At 46.4% G+C, this 17,621-nt stretch overlaps 2 non-coding genes across 2 annotated transcripts; both read left to right on the top strand.

Moving 5' to 3' along the window:
• The first annotated feature begins 16,845 nt into the window (after positions 1–16,845).
• On the top strand, positions 16,846–16,918 carry TRNAT-UGU (transfer RNA threonine (anticodon UGU)). Its single transcript has one exon. It is a non-coding gene; the product is annotated as a tRNA-Thr (tRNA).
• A 353-nt stretch (positions 16,919–17,271) lies between these two features.
• Positions 17,272–17,342, top strand: TRNAG-CCC (transfer RNA glycine (anticodon CCC)). The gene has a single exon. It is a non-coding gene; the product is annotated as a tRNA-Gly (tRNA).
• The last annotated feature ends 279 nt before the right edge of the window (positions 17,343–17,621 follow it).

Genomic DNA, 17,621 nt, shown 5'->3' on the forward strand with positions numbered 1-17,621 from the left:
TTTAGCACCCACATCCCAAGTAGGTTTGTGCTTAAAATTTCCCATGAATGTAGTTGTTGCTGGAAAAATCTTTTCCACTTTGCAAGGGGGAAAAATGGAGGAGAAAGGGAATCCTCTAGTCTGTGTCCCCCTATGACATGAAGCAAGTTCATGCAGAATCTGCAGACAATTATGTGACAATTTGTATGTTTTAATGTCCTAACACTGTGTCATTGCTGTACGTGTTGTCCATTCCTCATAAGTCAGATACTGCTGAGAAGAAAGGTCGCTAGGATCGCAGACGGCAGTAGAAAAGCTTACAGAACGAAGGAGCGGGTCAATACGTGATAATATAGATATAGGAATAGATAGAGGGTTAATGTTTGATCTATTAGAAGCTGCAGCTGCAAGTCGCCCCCCTTGTCTCCGAAAGGAGGGGGGGGGGAGGTATAGTGAGGAGGAACAGAGTTTAGTGAGACTTGCAGAGAAGGAATGTGTGCTTCTCAAGGCCAAAGATTAGAGCGGAGAACACTGGATAATAATTAAGTTTGCTTGACTAGAATAGAACCTGTAATGAATCCAGTGAATCTTACTGTTTTTGCTGTTCTTTGTGTAAATGTTAGTTCTGTGATTGGTTGGACGTGTGCATAATTGCTAAATGTGTGTTCCTTTTATGGTAAATATTAGTGTTGTGGAATCTGTTGTACATCTCTAGTATTACAGACAGTTAAAGTTTGACTGATTCCAGGGAGAGGTGGTAGTGATTGAATGCATTTGTTTGCAAGATAAGGACAGTTGGATCATACGCGTTACGTCCTGTGTGAACTCTTACTAACATTTGAATGAGAGAGACAGACTTGACCGCATGGATGGATGAGAGTTAATGACCCGTGTTCAGACTATGATGAATGTAGGATGTGTGATGCAGATATTGACTGGGGATACAATTTCCCCTCCTCCCCCCTGCATATGCAGACTGTAAATTTTCAATGTGGATAGATGTTTGTAGAATATTCATGTCTCTGTTATTGGCACTGATATCTTACAGGCCTTATCTGCATCCATCAAATTCTCACCAGATGGATCAGTACGGGTTGAGACCTCAGGTGCCGGTTCAGAAGAGTTTTGTAAACTAACTGCTCCAACAAACACCCCTCTTTTTTCCAGTCCAGAAAAGACGCTGAAGGGTCAGCCAGACACCTACCGCATGTCGGCGCTGTGTGATGTAGGTGCTGTATGCTGATATTTTGGAAGCCTGCCAACAGGCCACAATTTCACTGTTAATTTTTCTTGCAGAAATGAGAAACTCCAGTCCTGCAAAATAAAGGTTGTTCTCCTGGGTCATTGTTTAGGCCAAGGAACTGGACATCTGACAGAGGAACAAAAGGCTGCTGTCCAGGCCATACCTGTACCTACATCTGTTGCCAAACTCCGCACCTTTCTGGGCCTTGTTTCATACTGCCGCCCATGAATCCACTCGGTTTCCTCTCTCATGCAACCACTCTATGACTGTCTTTCAATTATTCTTTTCTCTCTCACCTCTGAAGCAGCTCTCTAGTCTTGGGTATTCCCAACTACTCTTTACCCTTTACTCTCTTCTGTACTGAACTTTCTAGCCATGTGACGGCAGTGTTGACACAAAAGCACGGAGGACAACCACGGCCACTTGGATACTACTCCATGAGGCTGGATCCAGTGGCTCGAGGAGCTCCCTCATGTGTGTGTGCGGTGGCAGCAGTACAGGCAATGGTTGACAAACCTTCTGAGTTGGTATTGAACTACACCCCCTCCCTCCCCACCCCCATTCCTTAGTGGTCCTCACCCCTCATGTCATTCAGAGCATACTCACGCAAGTGCAACCCAAGCACTTATCTCTGGCCTGTCAGATCCGGCTACAATGTGCTCTTTTGAACCTGGCTACTCTTCTTTCAATTGAGTATCCTGGTTCACAGGGGGGAGGAGAAGGCATAGGTGATCTAGGTATTGCAGATCAGCAATTTTTAAATTGTTTGCAACAAGATTCTGATCTTTTTGAAATAGAATACCAGCCTGATTGTCTAGCAGTGATGCAACAAGAAAATGTAACTTTTAAGAGGTTACTGAAGCCCCTGTTAACAATGCATATTTTGAGTTGTTTTTTATAGATGGTCCCAGGGTGATTGACGACTCCACACTGGATATGCAGTGGTCACACAACAAGATGTCCTAAAAAGCAGAAGCTCTGCCTCCGCATGTTTCAGGACAAGAAGCGGTACTGAAGGCCCTCACTGGGGCGTGTAGAGTGGTAGAAGGTAAGATGGCAACCTTTTACACTGACTCCCGGTATGCATTTGGCATAGCTCATGATTACGGCCCAACATGGAAGGCCAGACAGCTTGTTACCTCAGCAGGACAGCCAATTAAGAATGGTGCAGCGGTGCAAAGTCCCATGGAAGCCCTACTACTACCTGACAAAGTGGAAAGCTCACACCAATTCCTACACCGGAGAAGCAAGAGGCAACACCATCACAGACCACACAGCAAAGGCAGCGGCCCTGAAGCCATGGAAGAAAAGAAGAAAAGAAGAATTTGACAAAAACTTTGGACTTTGATAAAAACTTTGGACTTTGATAAAAACTTTGGACTTTGATAAAAACTTTGGACATTGATAAAAACTTTGGACATTGATATGCTAAGGACTTTACAGTTACAAGCCAGCAATGAAGAAAAAAGACAAATGGACTAAATATGGGAGCAACAGAACAGGGCGGCGTATGGCGGACAGTCAACAGCACTTGCCTACCACGGTCCCTGTGCCCCATGATGGCCCAGCTGACGCACGGAAAGACGCACCTCTCAAAGCAGCAATGATTTCGGCGCTTGAACGAGGACGGGTGGCTCCTGGGTTTTCTGTAGCTGCTGCATCATTTGTCCAATTTTGCATGATCTTTGCCGTAAGCAACAGGGCAGAAGTAAATTTGCCACATAACGCTTGCCTAGACCACTCTACCCATTTCAGGGATTGCAAATTGACTACACTCAGCTCCTACTTGTTGGGAAGCATGAATACGTGCTTGTTGTTGTTGATTTCTTTTCAGGTTGGAGACCTACCCTGTTACCAAAGTAAATAAGCAGGTAACCGCACAGAAGCTCATGAATGAGGTAATCTGCAGATACGGGGTACCGGAAGTGATTGAGTCAAACAAAGGTACAAATGTCACAGGTGAAATAATGCAATACATTATGTCTGCTTTGGGTATATTCCAGGCTTTTCACACACCCTACCGTCCACGGAGTAGTGAGAAAGTAGATCCATGGGCAATGAAGGAAATGGGCAAATCTTGAATTGAGTGTCTTCCATTAGTCTTTCTTTTTCTCCGGAGGATACATGCCACAGTAGCCAAGTTTGGGAAATGATTCTCTTGTTAATTTTGTCATAGGTCTCTCCAAGGAATTGTCAATAACGCATTCTGTGGTCTCTGCTTCTCTCTCAGGTCCTACAGACGAGCGTCACAATCTGAAACCGGGTGGCAGGTTTGATCCACATGTGTGTGTATATATGGATGCGGTCGGAGTGCCAAGGGGGGTGCCGGATGGGTTTGAGGCCAGGGATCAGGTTGGGGCCGGATTTGAGTCCCTGTTTGGAATAGTAACCATCAATAAGAATGTTTGTATATATATTACAACCAGCAGGGGTTCGTGAGCTATACAAGAGATGCACTTTAGGGGCTTGCTGATCAGTTGGGCCCCACGGCCACCATGGCTTTCCGGAACCGAGTGGCTCTGGATATGATGCTAGCCGAGAAAGGTGGTGTTTGTAAAATGATTGGTGAAACTTGCTGTACGAATATTCCAGATAACACAAGGCCCTCAGGTAAAGTGACTATTGCAATAAAGAAATTGGCCACATTGTCAGAAGAGCTGAAGCGTAACTCTGGGATAACTAACCCCTGGGATGAGTGGTTTGCATGGACCGGACAATGGAAACAATTCTTGATGCAGATAGGTATAGGGATTCTGGTTACTCTTATCATACTCCTGCTACTTTCTGTCTGTATTGTACCCTGCATAAAACGCTCCTGTGCTAAGCTTACAGATCAGATGGTACCTGTCGCCCCCATATACGTAAATGTAGAGACCCCAGGCTATATGCCTATGATACAACAGAGCGATTTGTCCCCTTATGGATCTGTCTCAGCAGAAGCAGGGGTGACCACTCTAGTTTCCCAGCCATTAGAATAGAATAGCATGTGTGTTGTAGATCCCTTCTGTGTCCATTAGGTCTTCGCGTTTAGTTAGTTAGGATTAGTTGTCGGGGAAGGGATTAGCCCTTGGACAGCTGACCAACAATGATAGGTAGGGCATAGATCATAAACTAGAGATAGGGAAAGCAAACCTTACCCCGCCCAGTAGAAGTTATAAGGTATTGTTTATTTTGAGACAGTTTCTAGGGGGATTTGAGAAGGTACAGGTCCATAAAATGGAAGAATCTGTCTCAAAATGGCCGCTAGATACAAAATGGAGCATTACAAGATGTAAATAAGCTTGTGCGTAGTGAAACAATAATTCAAGCAGAAATAACTTTACAGCAGGGTATTCGGTGCAATGTCTAATGATTTGTTTTTATTCTTCCGAGAGCCAAGCCTGAAAAAAATCGTTATCAGAAGAAACCCTCCCACGCCCTGAGCTCTGGGAAAAGAATGAATCGTGCTAATAAGATGCTGCGACCATCCAAACTCACAAGGGAGGAATAATCATTTGAAGGACATTTCACATATTTATTCTCACTGCGCTGATTGTTGAACAAAGCACAATTCTTGATGTTTTTCTAACCCAATGAGATTAAAGCCATGACTAATGACGTATTCCTTTCCTGTATTGAGAAACGCTATGAAAAGTTAATAAAGATTCAGTGTACGCGCCTTAAGCAGAGTGGGCTGCATACTTGCCGCGGCTCATCTCTACGTATCTGTGGGAACTAATTACTATAAATCATATAGTTTTTGGCCTCCCTGATGCATCCAGGTATGAACTAATTTGGAACCCAAGGCTTGAAAGGTTAATGTGACCGGTCATGTGTAACGGTCCTTAACAGTACTGTCTTTATGCAATGTATGTATAGTGCACAGTTAATAGCAGTTATGTTTCCACAAAGACTAGCAACCTGTAATAACTGTTATATTAGTATTACTTTTCATAGGGTCCAGTATGACACAAATGTACTTGTTCAGCATATTACTTTACACAGTGTCTCTCTGCAATGTAATAAGGGTATAACAGACTACCTGTGTAGAAAGTGGTGTGCTGAGCGTCAAATAATGTAAACTAGTGCGCAACACGTATATTTACACAAAGATCACCTCTAAGGGAAATGTATGGGATTTAGTGGGTCTGGTCTATGCTAAAACCCTACAGAAATACACTATGTATAGAAAATAAACCCCTCCTGCAAAAATAAGACCAGACCCAACTGGATAGATGCGTGGATTGGGACTGTATAGTCAGATCTGGTACATATGGCGTTAGGCCTCATCATGATCTTTGCCAGAATAGGGGAGTATTCAATTTTTCTTCATTTCAAGCCATTTTAACTTCTTTTTTATGTACCGGAAAACCCCGTTAACTCTATTTGGGCATGTTCGAGGCCTCCTTTGGGATATAAATATCTTATACACCCCAAGTTTCAGGGCAGAGTACGTTTGCCAGACCTACTCTCACATCGCTGGGTGACTATCCTCTCTTCTATATAAAACTGCTTCCATCATGGAGACTATAAACCACTGAAAAAGTTAGATCTGGATATGGTGGGTTTTCCGCCAGTATATATAAGTGAGCTACAGTTACCTTTGTTATTCCTTTCTTTTTTAACCCCTTAAAGATGCAGCCCTTTTCTTTCTCCATTTTCGGTGGTACTATTTAATCTATATATATAAAATTGAATGTATGTCTGTATGCGTGCGTGTCTGTCTGTTTGTCCTTTATGCGCTACTACACCATTCATCCGATCGCCATGAAACTTTGGGAAGTTGTTGAGTACACTCCTGGGAAGATTATAGGCATAGTACAACTATCCTACGATAAATGGCGCGCGCGCGAGCGTCGTCGAAAGTTACCACCCCCCACGTAGATCGAATAAGTAAGCCACCTGCTATTGTGATGTCATCACTGATGTCATCAACATCGGACGCCCTTGAACATGCCCCAACATGTTCTATAAAGCTGCATTGTGATGTCATTAAGGCTCTATTATGACACGTACAGCTTGGAACCACTAGAGCACGCCAGCCAATTACCATTGGAGTTGGAAGTGGGTAAACAAGTACTAGGATATCTTCCTAAGAAGCCACAGCAGCCGGATAAATTGTATGTTCCACCCAACGACTATTTTATTCAGCCCGCAAGGGGGAAGCAGCGGCCTACAAAATCTCATTCAGGTAGGTAGGTTCAGTTCTTGGAGGTTGGGGAATGCTTATGGGCAAGGCCTTATGTCTCATCCCAACTCGATTATTCAATTCTAAGCGCAAAAGAATTAGCGTCCAAATTTTATGTACGGAATTTAATTCTCTCACTTCCCAATGTCATAGAAACTTGAAATTTGGCACGAGCATTGATTATGTCATAAATGGGAAAAGCTAATGGGTCCCAACTTGATTATTCAATTCAAAGCGCCAAAGAATTAGTGTCCAAATTTTATGTACGGAATCTAATTCTCTCATTTCCTGATGTCATAGATAGATAGATAGACTGTATGCAATAACCCAGATAGATAGATAGATAGATAGATAGATAGATAGATAGATAGACTGTATGCAATGACACGTACAGCTTGGAACCATAAATACTAGAGCACGCCAGCCATTTACAGTCAGTCTCCATTGGAGTTGGAAGTGGGCAAACATGTACTAGGCTATCTTCCCAAGAAGCCACAGCAGCCGGATAAATTGGATGTTCCACACATCGGCTATTTTATTCAGCCTGCAAGGGGGAAGCAGCGGCCTACAAAATCTCATTGGTCACTGCTGCCGTCATTTTTAAAAAAGATACGCTCAGTTCTTTCATGGAGAACAATGTTTAGTGGAGAACTCGCTTATTGGATACAATGTTGCGAGCTGGGGAAAACCCCTAGAATAATCCACGGCACGCAGGCAGACAAGCAAAGTGTAAATAACTGGATTGGATAGCTATGTCTGTCTGTCTTCGCAGCAACGAATGTATGTATGTCTGTCTTCGCAGCAACGCGCGACGGGTACGCTAGTGTACTATATAATATACTAAAAAACTTTTTAAAAATTCTAAGTGGAGTGAAATGGACAAAAGACGAAATTTCACCATCTATGGGTGCATCTTGTTTCTATGGTGCACATACTGCAACAAAAATAATATACTAACTTTATTCTGTGGGTCAGTACGATAACTACAATATCAAATTTATATAGGCTTTTTTTTGTTGTACTACGTTTTTTTAAGCTATGTAATTCAGTATTATTGTATCTTGTCACCACCGGAAGCTAGGGGTTTGACAGGACTTGCATGGAGAAACGCCGCTGTCACACCCCTAGCTTCCGATTGACTGTATGATTTACTGCTCGCCATGTTCCCCCTGCTGCCCTGCTACAGTTCTCAGCCCCCTCACATGTGCGATCACCGGATGGGCCAAGCGCTGTCCCTGTGGCCATGTTCCCCCTTCAGGCCTGCTACAGTCCTGGCACCCTCAGATGTGTGCTCACCAGATCACAAGCGCTATCCCTGGGGCCTTGTTCCCCGTGGGCTGCAGGAAGTGTAGGGACCCCTTCAGTCTTCTGTCCCCGGTGTAAGATCCTTTGTTAATCAAGGACTCTCTGTGAGGATTTTCTACACATGGTGAGAGATCCTGATAGCCCCTCTCCTAATGCTTCTCTCAGCATAAGGTCGTGAAGTTGCATGCCTACCCCTTCTGGCTTCATGAAGGAGTCTGAGTCTGAAGAACCTGCAGCTCAGCACAAAGTTGTTTGGTGCTAATTGAGACTCTTGTATTTAAAGACTTTTGTGTTTTTTCCTTGTTGGACTTTTGTTTTCTTCCCTTGCCCAAAAGGACTCTAAAATGTTTAGTTCCCCAAATTGTTTACTTATGCTTAAAGTTTTAGTTCAAGTAACATTGGAATGTTAAAGTAATGTGCAGAAGGGTAAAGAATGTTTATGACAAGTAAAAGAAGTGCTTAAATTGCATTATCCTAGAGTGCCCGTGTTTGCATGTATGAATGTAGGCATGATAAGAGTGATTGTCTGTCCAGTCCCATGTGTTCACCTGAGCCATGTACTAGTGCCTACCTGTAATTTCACCTGTCCCAGGGAATACATCCTCATTTCTGTTTTCCTCTCTTTAGGGCGCCTGCACACGAGCGGAAATTCCGTGGCTGAAAGCCTGCATAGGATTGTGTTTACAAATGCATTCCTATGCAGACGGCCGCGATTTGGCCACGCGAAATCTCGACCGGCAAGCAAATCGCGGCATGCTCTATTTCTGTGCGGGGTTTTGCGAGCCCCACACAGAAACGTCACTCACCCGCCGCCGGCTTCGGTCTGTGCATGTGCCGGCTGCACGGCAAATCGGCACATCGAACAGCCGGAGCGGGTGAGTACGCGCTGGTCCCTGCAGGCGCTCAGGTCGGGTCCTGTGGCGAGAATCCTCGCCGCCAGATCTGACCCGCCCATCTGCAGGCGGCCTTACTCAGATTGGGCTATAGACGTAAAGCTGACACTCTTAACGGAGTGTCTCGGGAAAGTGATGGTAATTCCACTTATCCCTTAATTTTCTCAGGTCCTGCCAGTCACCCTTCTCTATCCTTTTGTATATAACAGTATGTTTCTCTCTTGCTTAGATTTTGGGAATAAGAGTTATGTACAGGCCACATAGCAACTGCTAGTGCAACCTGGATTCTGTCCAGTCTAGCAACCCTTCTTCAAATAGGTATGGCAATACTACACACAAATCCTTCACGCTGTCATAAAATAAATGTTTTACAGGAGAAGTTACATCTTAGGTGAATTCTAAATTCCGGGATGGGTGAACTCTGAGAAGTAACTGGAGGGGGGGAGAAAGTGTTAAGGTTCTGCCTTACATGCTCCATGACTGAGCAGATGGTTCTTTACATTGGTTTAGTGAGTAGTGCACTAGAAGAAGACCAATTCCAAAACAGTAACTCTATTTTAAGAGACGCTGGAGTCGGCTTATTCTAGGTAGGGGGGGCTGCAGTGGCCCAGACCTATAGGCCACTTCAGAATGTCTTTTATATTTGTCTTGTGCATCTGTATTGTCTGCAACTTCTGTGTGCATGAAGTATGTGTGGTGCACCTCTGCAGCACTGAAAGAGTTAATGTCTGCATGAGTCGTCTTTGTCTGGAAATGTATCCTTTTTGTGTTGTGAGTCTGTGGTCACCTGACCATGCTTGATATAAATGTTTGCAGAATGTGAGTGCAAGTCAGTCAGTGCGTGTGTGGGTGTTTGCAAAGAGCCTGGTCTAGCAACAGTTCAGTCTAGCCAGTGCGTCTGCAAGTAGTCTGGCCTAGGCTACTAGGGATGGAGGAGGCTGAAGGGTATCAGCCATCTCCCTTGGATTTATCTAATCTCAGAAGACCACAGTAAAACTACAAGCCTCTGTGAGCAACAGGAATTAGCCATGCATCCTTAAGAAGCATCTGACAAGTGAGTGTTGACAGGTTGAGAGTCCGGAGGGGAAAGAGTGAGTGATTTTCCAGGAGCGGAGCTGCACAGATAACTAGGACTGTGTGCCCAGTATTCATCCTTTGTTCTGCCTCCCTGTCTCACCACTAATTCCGTTTATAGCCGTGCTGTATTGGACTTGTGTACTTTTGAACTGTTTGATATTGGACTACCAGTAAAGCAACATTGCTGACTGTTACGGCTTTGTTTTCAACTACTCTGTGTGTGGACTATCTTTCCCTAACCAAGCATCACCGCAGAGGAAGGAACGGTGGTGTCACCTGTGACAATCCAGCAGAAGAAACCAGGTAAACAAGTCCCTGGTTACCCACACCTTAATATCCTGCCCGAGGCCTTGTTGGACAGGCCCCTGACTACCCTCTGGATGGGAGACAGTAGAGCCACCGTGAAGAAGGCCTACAACTAATCCCTGCTGTACCCACTGCACCCACTTCTGTCTGTAGTGTTGTGCCTCCGATTTTCCTTGCAGGCATCTCAGGGTGTTTTCAGATCCAGCGGCGCTTCAGGATAGCTCTCGCTTACTCCTCATTGGTTGCTCCTTTGGGATAATGAGGAAGGCCACACTATCAACATCATCTGTATCTATCATAGCCACTGCAGGCCTGACAGAGCCATGTGGCATATGGCTGGCTCAGAAAATAGCCATCACTGCTGCCGCTATAACAGCCCCATTAACACTTGCATCCCCAGTGGGGAAAATGAAATGAATGCATTCTCTGAAGGCTCCATTGCAGGAGGTCCATCTTATGGTGGTACTCAAGCATCTGTCAGACTTCTCTGGAAGCAGCACTGGACACAACTAAAACTGTCATGTCCTCTGAGATAGAAAGAATAAAAAAGAGAGAGGGTCTGGGAGAGAACAAAAGGCGAGCAATCAAGTTATGTTACTTAGGTTGCCAATGCTTACATCCCACTAGGCTCAGGATGCCCACACCGAACCACTGTAGTGGCCCAGAGTTAACGGGGCCCCTCCATAAGTGTAAATGCATTTGTCTTGTGCCAATGTATTGTCAGTGTCTTCTATGTTTCATGAATCTGATGTGCATTGCACCTCTGCAGCACTGAATGGGTTACTGTCTGGGTTTTGTCTGGAAAATTTATCTTGTTGTATGTCATGTGACCATGTAATATATTTTTGACTGCAAGGTGTACGCAAGGGTCCTTTGTCTGGGGAATCTGATAGACTTGGAGTGGTTAAGAGAAACTGCGCCTTGTGCTACAAGGAACTCCAGGATGGAAGAGGCCAAGCAAATGCCTTGTGTGTGCCCTGGGCCCAATTCACCCATGCCTTCCTGCTGGTGACCTGGAGGACTGAAAGTGTGAGATGAGCCGCCATGCAGTGTTGAGTGCCCATCTTCCAAATGTGAGTGTTGACCGATAGAGAGCTGGAGAGAGTGGCCAGTAACAGAACCCCACAGATAACTTAGACTGTGGATTAGTCTGCCATCCTGTGAATCCTTCCTCTCACACCACTTTGTGTTCTGCACCATTTTCCTGCTGGCGTGTGTATTCTACTGTCGGACTGTAAATAATTTTCTACAAGTAAAGGAGCACTGATGACCGTTCCCGGCTTTGCTTTTGAAACGTTTCCCTGTGTGTGTGGACTACTTATTTCAACTTTCTGGAATTCACCGCAGAGGAAGGAATGGTGGCGTCACAAGTGACAAAAGGACATTCATGTAAACCACTACTTGAGTTACCCCATGAAACACCCCCAGCAGTAACTTAGATGGGTCTCATGCTACCCCCATGGGAGGAGATGGTAGAGCCCCGTGACAAGGCCGCAATCTACCCCACTATCTCCTTGGCTGTGGGCCCGCTCCTCAGACGCTGCACCACCAGAAGAGAGGGTCTTCCAACAAGAATAAGCAGCTACAATGGTCTGTATCATCCAGAGACAGATATCACCATTGTTACAGGCCCTGGTGTCCATTGGAACCATTTCCAGGCGCTTGCTTGAAGGACATTTGGTCTCATGCTGCCCGTTACTTGTACTGCATTTGATGCTCACCCACCATTGCCTCTGTTTACAATGCTGTCGTGAACAATGTATTAAGGTGATCTGTTACACTTGTTATTCAAGCAGTTAATTCATCTTCATCTGAAGCTCATGGGAACAGCACGTCGTTGATTCACGGGAGGCGTTGGCCATTTCCTGGAGAACATATTTAGTCATGGTAGGGCAGCTCTTCCAGGAGGCATTTTCTAGCAGGATAATGCTCTGCCGCACACAAAGGGGTCACAGGAGCCCCCACAACATTGTCACACTTCCGTGGCTGCCCACTGCCAGATTTATCACCAATAGAACATGTATGGAACCATCTGGAATGCCAACTTCAACAGCCTACGAATTTGTACCATTAAGAGGCTTAATTACAGCAAATGTGGAGCAATATGCCGCAGGATACTATAAGTAACCAGTATGCCTCCATGCCCCCGTATCACATCTTGTATCCAAGCTAGAGGCGGTACAACAGGGTACTAGAGCCTCCATGCCCCCCGTATCACATCTTGTATCCAAGCTAGAGGCGGTACAACAGGGTACTAGAGCCTCCATGCCCCCGTATCACATCTTGTATCCAAGCTAGAGGCGGTACAACAGGGTACTAGAGCCTCCATGCCCCCGTATCACATCTTGTATCCAAGCTAGAGGCGGTACAACAGGGTACTAGAGCCTCTGTGCCTCCCGTATCACATCTTGTATCCAAGCTAGAGGCGGTACAACAGGGGGTACTAGAGCCTCCATGCACGCCCCTATCACATGTTGTACCCAAGCTACAGGTGGTACAACAGGCTACTAGAGCCTCTATGTCCGCCTGTATCACATATTGTACTCAAGCTAGAGGCAGTACAACAGGGTACTAGAGCCTCCATGCCCGCTGAATCACCTCTTGTATCCAAGCTAGAGGGGGTACATCAGTGTATCAGAGCCTCCATGTCCTTGTTCAGATCATGCGATTTTGCTTCTATGAACTGAAAGGACTGAAGCAGTCAAGGGCAGCAAAAGAGGGGAGTATAATTCAGGCTTTTATTTTGCTGAAAACTTCTTCGGTGTTGAGCCGCAGACCGGGTGACCGGGAGAGGCTCCACATGGCCAGCAGAGGGGGATGAAAGCCTGTTGTCTCCCAGGAAGTCTGGGTGACTTGACATGCCTGCAAACAATTCGCTCCTTTCCTTACTAAACTGTTTAGTGTCTACAACTCCCCACTCCTTGCCCAATTCCTGGCAGCTCCTAAGGGCTCACACCCACTGGCAATTTTTTTTTTCTCTTGCGCTGCGAGAGCAAGTGAAAACAGTCGCCTCACAGCGCAAGAAAAACGCTGTGATATCGCAGTGTTTTCAATGGGGCCAGTGGCAGCAGTGCCAGCCCCACTGAAAACATAGGGAGAATACCACGGACTTCTGCCACAGCTGTGACAGGAGTTTCCTTCATCCTCGTGGGCACCCTGACAGCTGTGGCAGAAGTCCAGCATGCTATCCCATTGCTTTCAATGGGATCGGCGCTGCTGCCGGCCCCATTGAAACAGTGGTTTGTGGCAACCCCTGCAGCATGATTTTCGGGGAAGGGCTTGAAATATAAGCCCTTCCCTGAAAAATCATCATTAGCTGGTTAAAAAAAACAAGAAAAAAATGTACTCACCTCTCCGCTGCTCAGACGTGTCCTCTGGCTGGCTCCCCTGCACTGCTGTCCAGCACTTTCAGCAAGCGGGGATTTAAAAATCTCCCCGCCTCCCCTCTCAGAGTCCAAAAAACTGATTTGATGCTTATTCCATAGATGAGGCAATGGAACCAAGGTTATTACATATATACAGTACCAGAGCCAAGCTTACTGCAGAGAAATGGTAATAAATGCTACATAGATAGGATAACAGAACCAAGCTTACTACATAGCTGTGAGAGAAGGACCAATCTTATTACATAGGTACGACATCGGAACCAAGCTTACTCCATAGAAACAACACTGAGCTTACTCCATAGACATTATACTGTATCTACATAAATACAGTACCAGACTTAAATTTACTGCACAGATACAGAACCAAGCTTTTTACATAGATATGCTACCAAAACAAAGCTAGCTGCATAGATAAGATAACACAACTGAGCTTACTGCACAAAAACAGTACCAGAACCAAGCTTGCTACATAAATATGGTACTAATGTTGATTCAAATTTACTAAATAGGTATGGTACCAGAACTGAACTTACTGCATAGATATGGTAACAGAACACAGCTTACTACATAGATTCATAGATTTGATAACAGGATCAAGCTTCCTACAAGTCACTGCTCAGACCACACATGTAATATTGTGGACAGTTTTGGGCACTGGTAATCAAGAAGGACATATCAGAGGTTGAGCGGGTACAAAGGGGGCAACTAAGTAAGGCCGCCTGCAGACGAGCGGAAATCCCGCCGCGGGATTTCCCGCGGGATTTCCCGCGGGATTTCCGCCGCTGAAAGTCTGCATAGGAGTGCATTACAATACGCACTCCTATGCAGACGGCCGCGGTTTGGCCGCGCGAAATCTCGCGCGGCAAACAAACCGCGGCATGTTCTAATTTTCTGCGGGGCACGCACTCACCTGGCCACCGGCTCCGGTCTGCGCATGCGCCGGCTGCGCGGCAGCCGGCACATCAAAGAGCCGGGGCCGCCAGGCGCGGGTGAGTACGCGCTTGTCCCTGCAGGCTCTGGGGTCGGATCGCGCGGCGAGATTTCTCGCTGCCGGATCCGACCCGCTCGTCTGCAGGCGGCCTAAATAAGTGGAATGGGCGGACTACAATACCCAATCAAAATTGGGGTTGTTTAGTTTAGAAAAAGGATGGCTGAGGGGCGACCTAATAACTATGTATAATATATCAGGGGACAATACAGAAATCTCTGCTGTCATCTATTTATACCCCTGACTGTGACTGTAAGAAGGGGGCGCTCTCTACATCTATAGGAAAGAAGGTTTCTACACGACATACCGTCATTCCTGAAATAAGACCTACCCCGATAATAAGGCCTATCCTGATTTTCGGGGGAGTCTTGAAATATAAGCCATCCCCTGAAAATAAGCCCTAGCTACACTACTTCAAAAAATAAATAAAAATACCTAGCCGCCAACATCTGGGTTCTCGCGCTTGTCTCTGACGCTGCTGCAGGATGGCATGTCAGCCTGACCAAGGATTCTCTTCTTTCTGGTAATGGGCTTTTGGATTACCCCGCCTCCGGCAAGCAAGTGCTGTGGTTGGTTAGAGCGCCAGCCAATCAGAGTCGGCGCTCGATCAGTTACAGCCATCCAGTGAATGACATCACTGAATGGCTGTGATTGGTTGGATCGAACACCGGCTCTGATTGGCTGGCGCTTTATCCAATCACATCACTCGCTTGCTGGAGGCGGGGTAATTCAAAACCCCGTTACCAGAAAGAAGAGACTCCTCAGTCAGGCTGACACGGCAACCTGCCACAGCATCGGAGACAAGCGTGAGGACCTGGACGCTGCTGACCAGGTGAGTATAAGCCCCGCCAATCTTTTGGGGCAAAATTAAATATAAGACAGTGTCTCATTTTCGGGAAACACGGTAGAAGGAGGTCTTTACTTTAAGAGCAGTGACACTATGGAACTCTCTCCTGAGGTCGCGGTGATGATGAATTCGACAGTATAAGAGGTTCTGGACGTCGTTCTTGAGTGTTACAATATTACATGTTATATCACTGATCACTCAGGAGGGTCGGGGATCCGGGATTATTCTGATTGCCACACTGGATTTGGGAAGGAATTTTTTCCCTTAAATCACGAAAATTGTCTTCTACCTCTTTGGTTTTTTGCCTTCCAGTAGGGGTAAGAGGCTGAACTGGACGGACGTGTGTTTTTTTTACTATGTTACTATAGATGCACCACAGCATATACACAGGAAGGCTATTACACACACTTGTCATGTGCCAGCGGAGCACATAGCTGGTAACACTGCTGCTGCCAGGACTGATGCTGTCACTGGGAATGCTGCCTGGACTGTTGCTGCCACTAGGAATGCTGCTGCCACCAGGGACACGGCTGCTGCTGGGAATGCTGTGATGCTGCCTGCATTCCTCCCCCCAATCCATCTGTTCATCCGCCACCGTAAGTGTGGCCAGCCAGAGCCGCGGTGGCTGCACTTCAGTAACATATGGAAAATTGATAAGAACTGTCATTGTTGCCGTAGCAACCAATCATAATGCAACTGTTATGTCATAGTATATTTAGAAAACCTGTGCTGTGATTGGTTGCTACGGGCAACAACAGTTTCATATTTCTCCCCGCGGACTCTGTGGCCTCCATCCTCATGGCCTCCCTCGGAGCCGGCAGTGGTTCAGGGTGCTCTCGACCATCGTGTATCTGAAGCAGCGCCAGCCGCAGATATGGTGATTTGGCGCTGCTGCCTGCAGGAAGAATTTTTATAACAGTTGCATTTAAATTTCTGGACTGCCGTCAGCGCAATAGTTTCCTTTTGCGAATCACAAGCGACCTTGAATGGCTGCAATTGCTAAGGGTAAGGGCGGTCTCACATGACCGGATTAAAATTGTGGAATCCGCTATCGTCACCGCGTGGGCGTTCTGCGGCGTTTCGCACACATTGATAAAATAAAACCTTTGCATATCTGCTCAGATGAGCCGACGGCGATCGCCATCTACGCAAGCGGAATTAAAATCGTAGCATGTTCTAATTTTGTGCGGTGTCTGCACGGACGGCTTCCATGGAAGTCAAGGGAAGCCGTCTGACCCGCGGCCCATCATTGCGTATGGCGACGGCGCGGGAATTACCGTATTTTTATTATAACTCTCTACTGCGCATAACCGTTAGCGAGCGTCCGCGGTATCTGAAACAACACGTATGCGGGGTCAGCCGCGGTCAGACACAGATTTTGCTGCGGCCTCTGACCCGCACGTGTGAGACCAGCCTTAGGTAGAAAACCATTGCAGTCCAGGGACTGAAGCACTGCCAAAGTCACCGTGTGACCGCGGCCTCAGAATAGTCAGAGGAGTGCAGCCTGCCCAAAGTGAAGCTGCACGACCCTCAGTGACAGCAGGAATGACAGCCGTTCTACTGGCCGCCCCGGGGCTCCAACACTCCAACACTGACGCTCAGCTCATGTAATACTTATCATAGAAGGGAAAAAATCTGCTCCTTGAGCGTGTGAGGCTCCATAGCTCAGGGGTTAGAGCACTGGTCTTGTAAACCAGGGGTCGCGAGTTCAAATCTCGCTGGGGCCTGCAGTGACATGTTTTCATTTTTTGTTGAATTATTAAATTACACTTTCAGGGCTGTTAATGAGTTGCTGCTGATTGCACGTAGATCGGTGGTCGGCATATAGAACACTGCAGATCATGGCTGCCAGCAGCCGTGAATGAGCCAACCTAAATAACCAATCACCAGGAATGAGTAAATACAAAGAACCAATCAGGTTGTGAATGGTGTAGAAGTGGGGAGTAATACAGATATATGCGAGGCGCACTCCACACTGATCGGTGCCGGCTGTCAGTGAGGCTCGTGCAGCATCTCCTCCCCACTCAGGAGCCGCACGTCAGCAGTACTCAAGGCTGAGATCTCACGGAGCTGCAGAGCCGCGCTAGTAGTGTAGGGGTATCATGCAAGATTCCCATTCTTGCGACCCGGGTTCGAGTCCCGGCTAGCGCAGATGTCTTTTTATTTCGTTATTAAAGTTACTCTGTTCTTTCATCTTGGTGGATGGGCTCATACAATAACTAAACTCCATATTGTATTGTGTCTGTGGAGCGCCGGGATCTGCTGCTCAGCGCAGCCTTGAATTCTATGGAATACTATGATACTGATGATTTTTTTTTTTATCACTGCTGAACATTGCAGAACTCCAGTGTTTGCTGCACATCCTCCTCGCTACATCGCGCTGCGAGACGCGCTTTTGGGTCTCTGACGGGCGGACGACCCATAAGGGCT

This window comes from Eleutherodactylus coqui, chromosome 13, assembly GCF_035609145.1.
Source record: "Eleutherodactylus coqui strain aEleCoq1 chromosome 13, aEleCoq1.hap1, whole genome shotgun sequence".
In the NCBI taxonomy this organism is placed as follows: domain Eukaryota; kingdom Metazoa; phylum Chordata; class Amphibia; order Anura; family Eleutherodactylidae; genus Eleutherodactylus; species Eleutherodactylus coqui.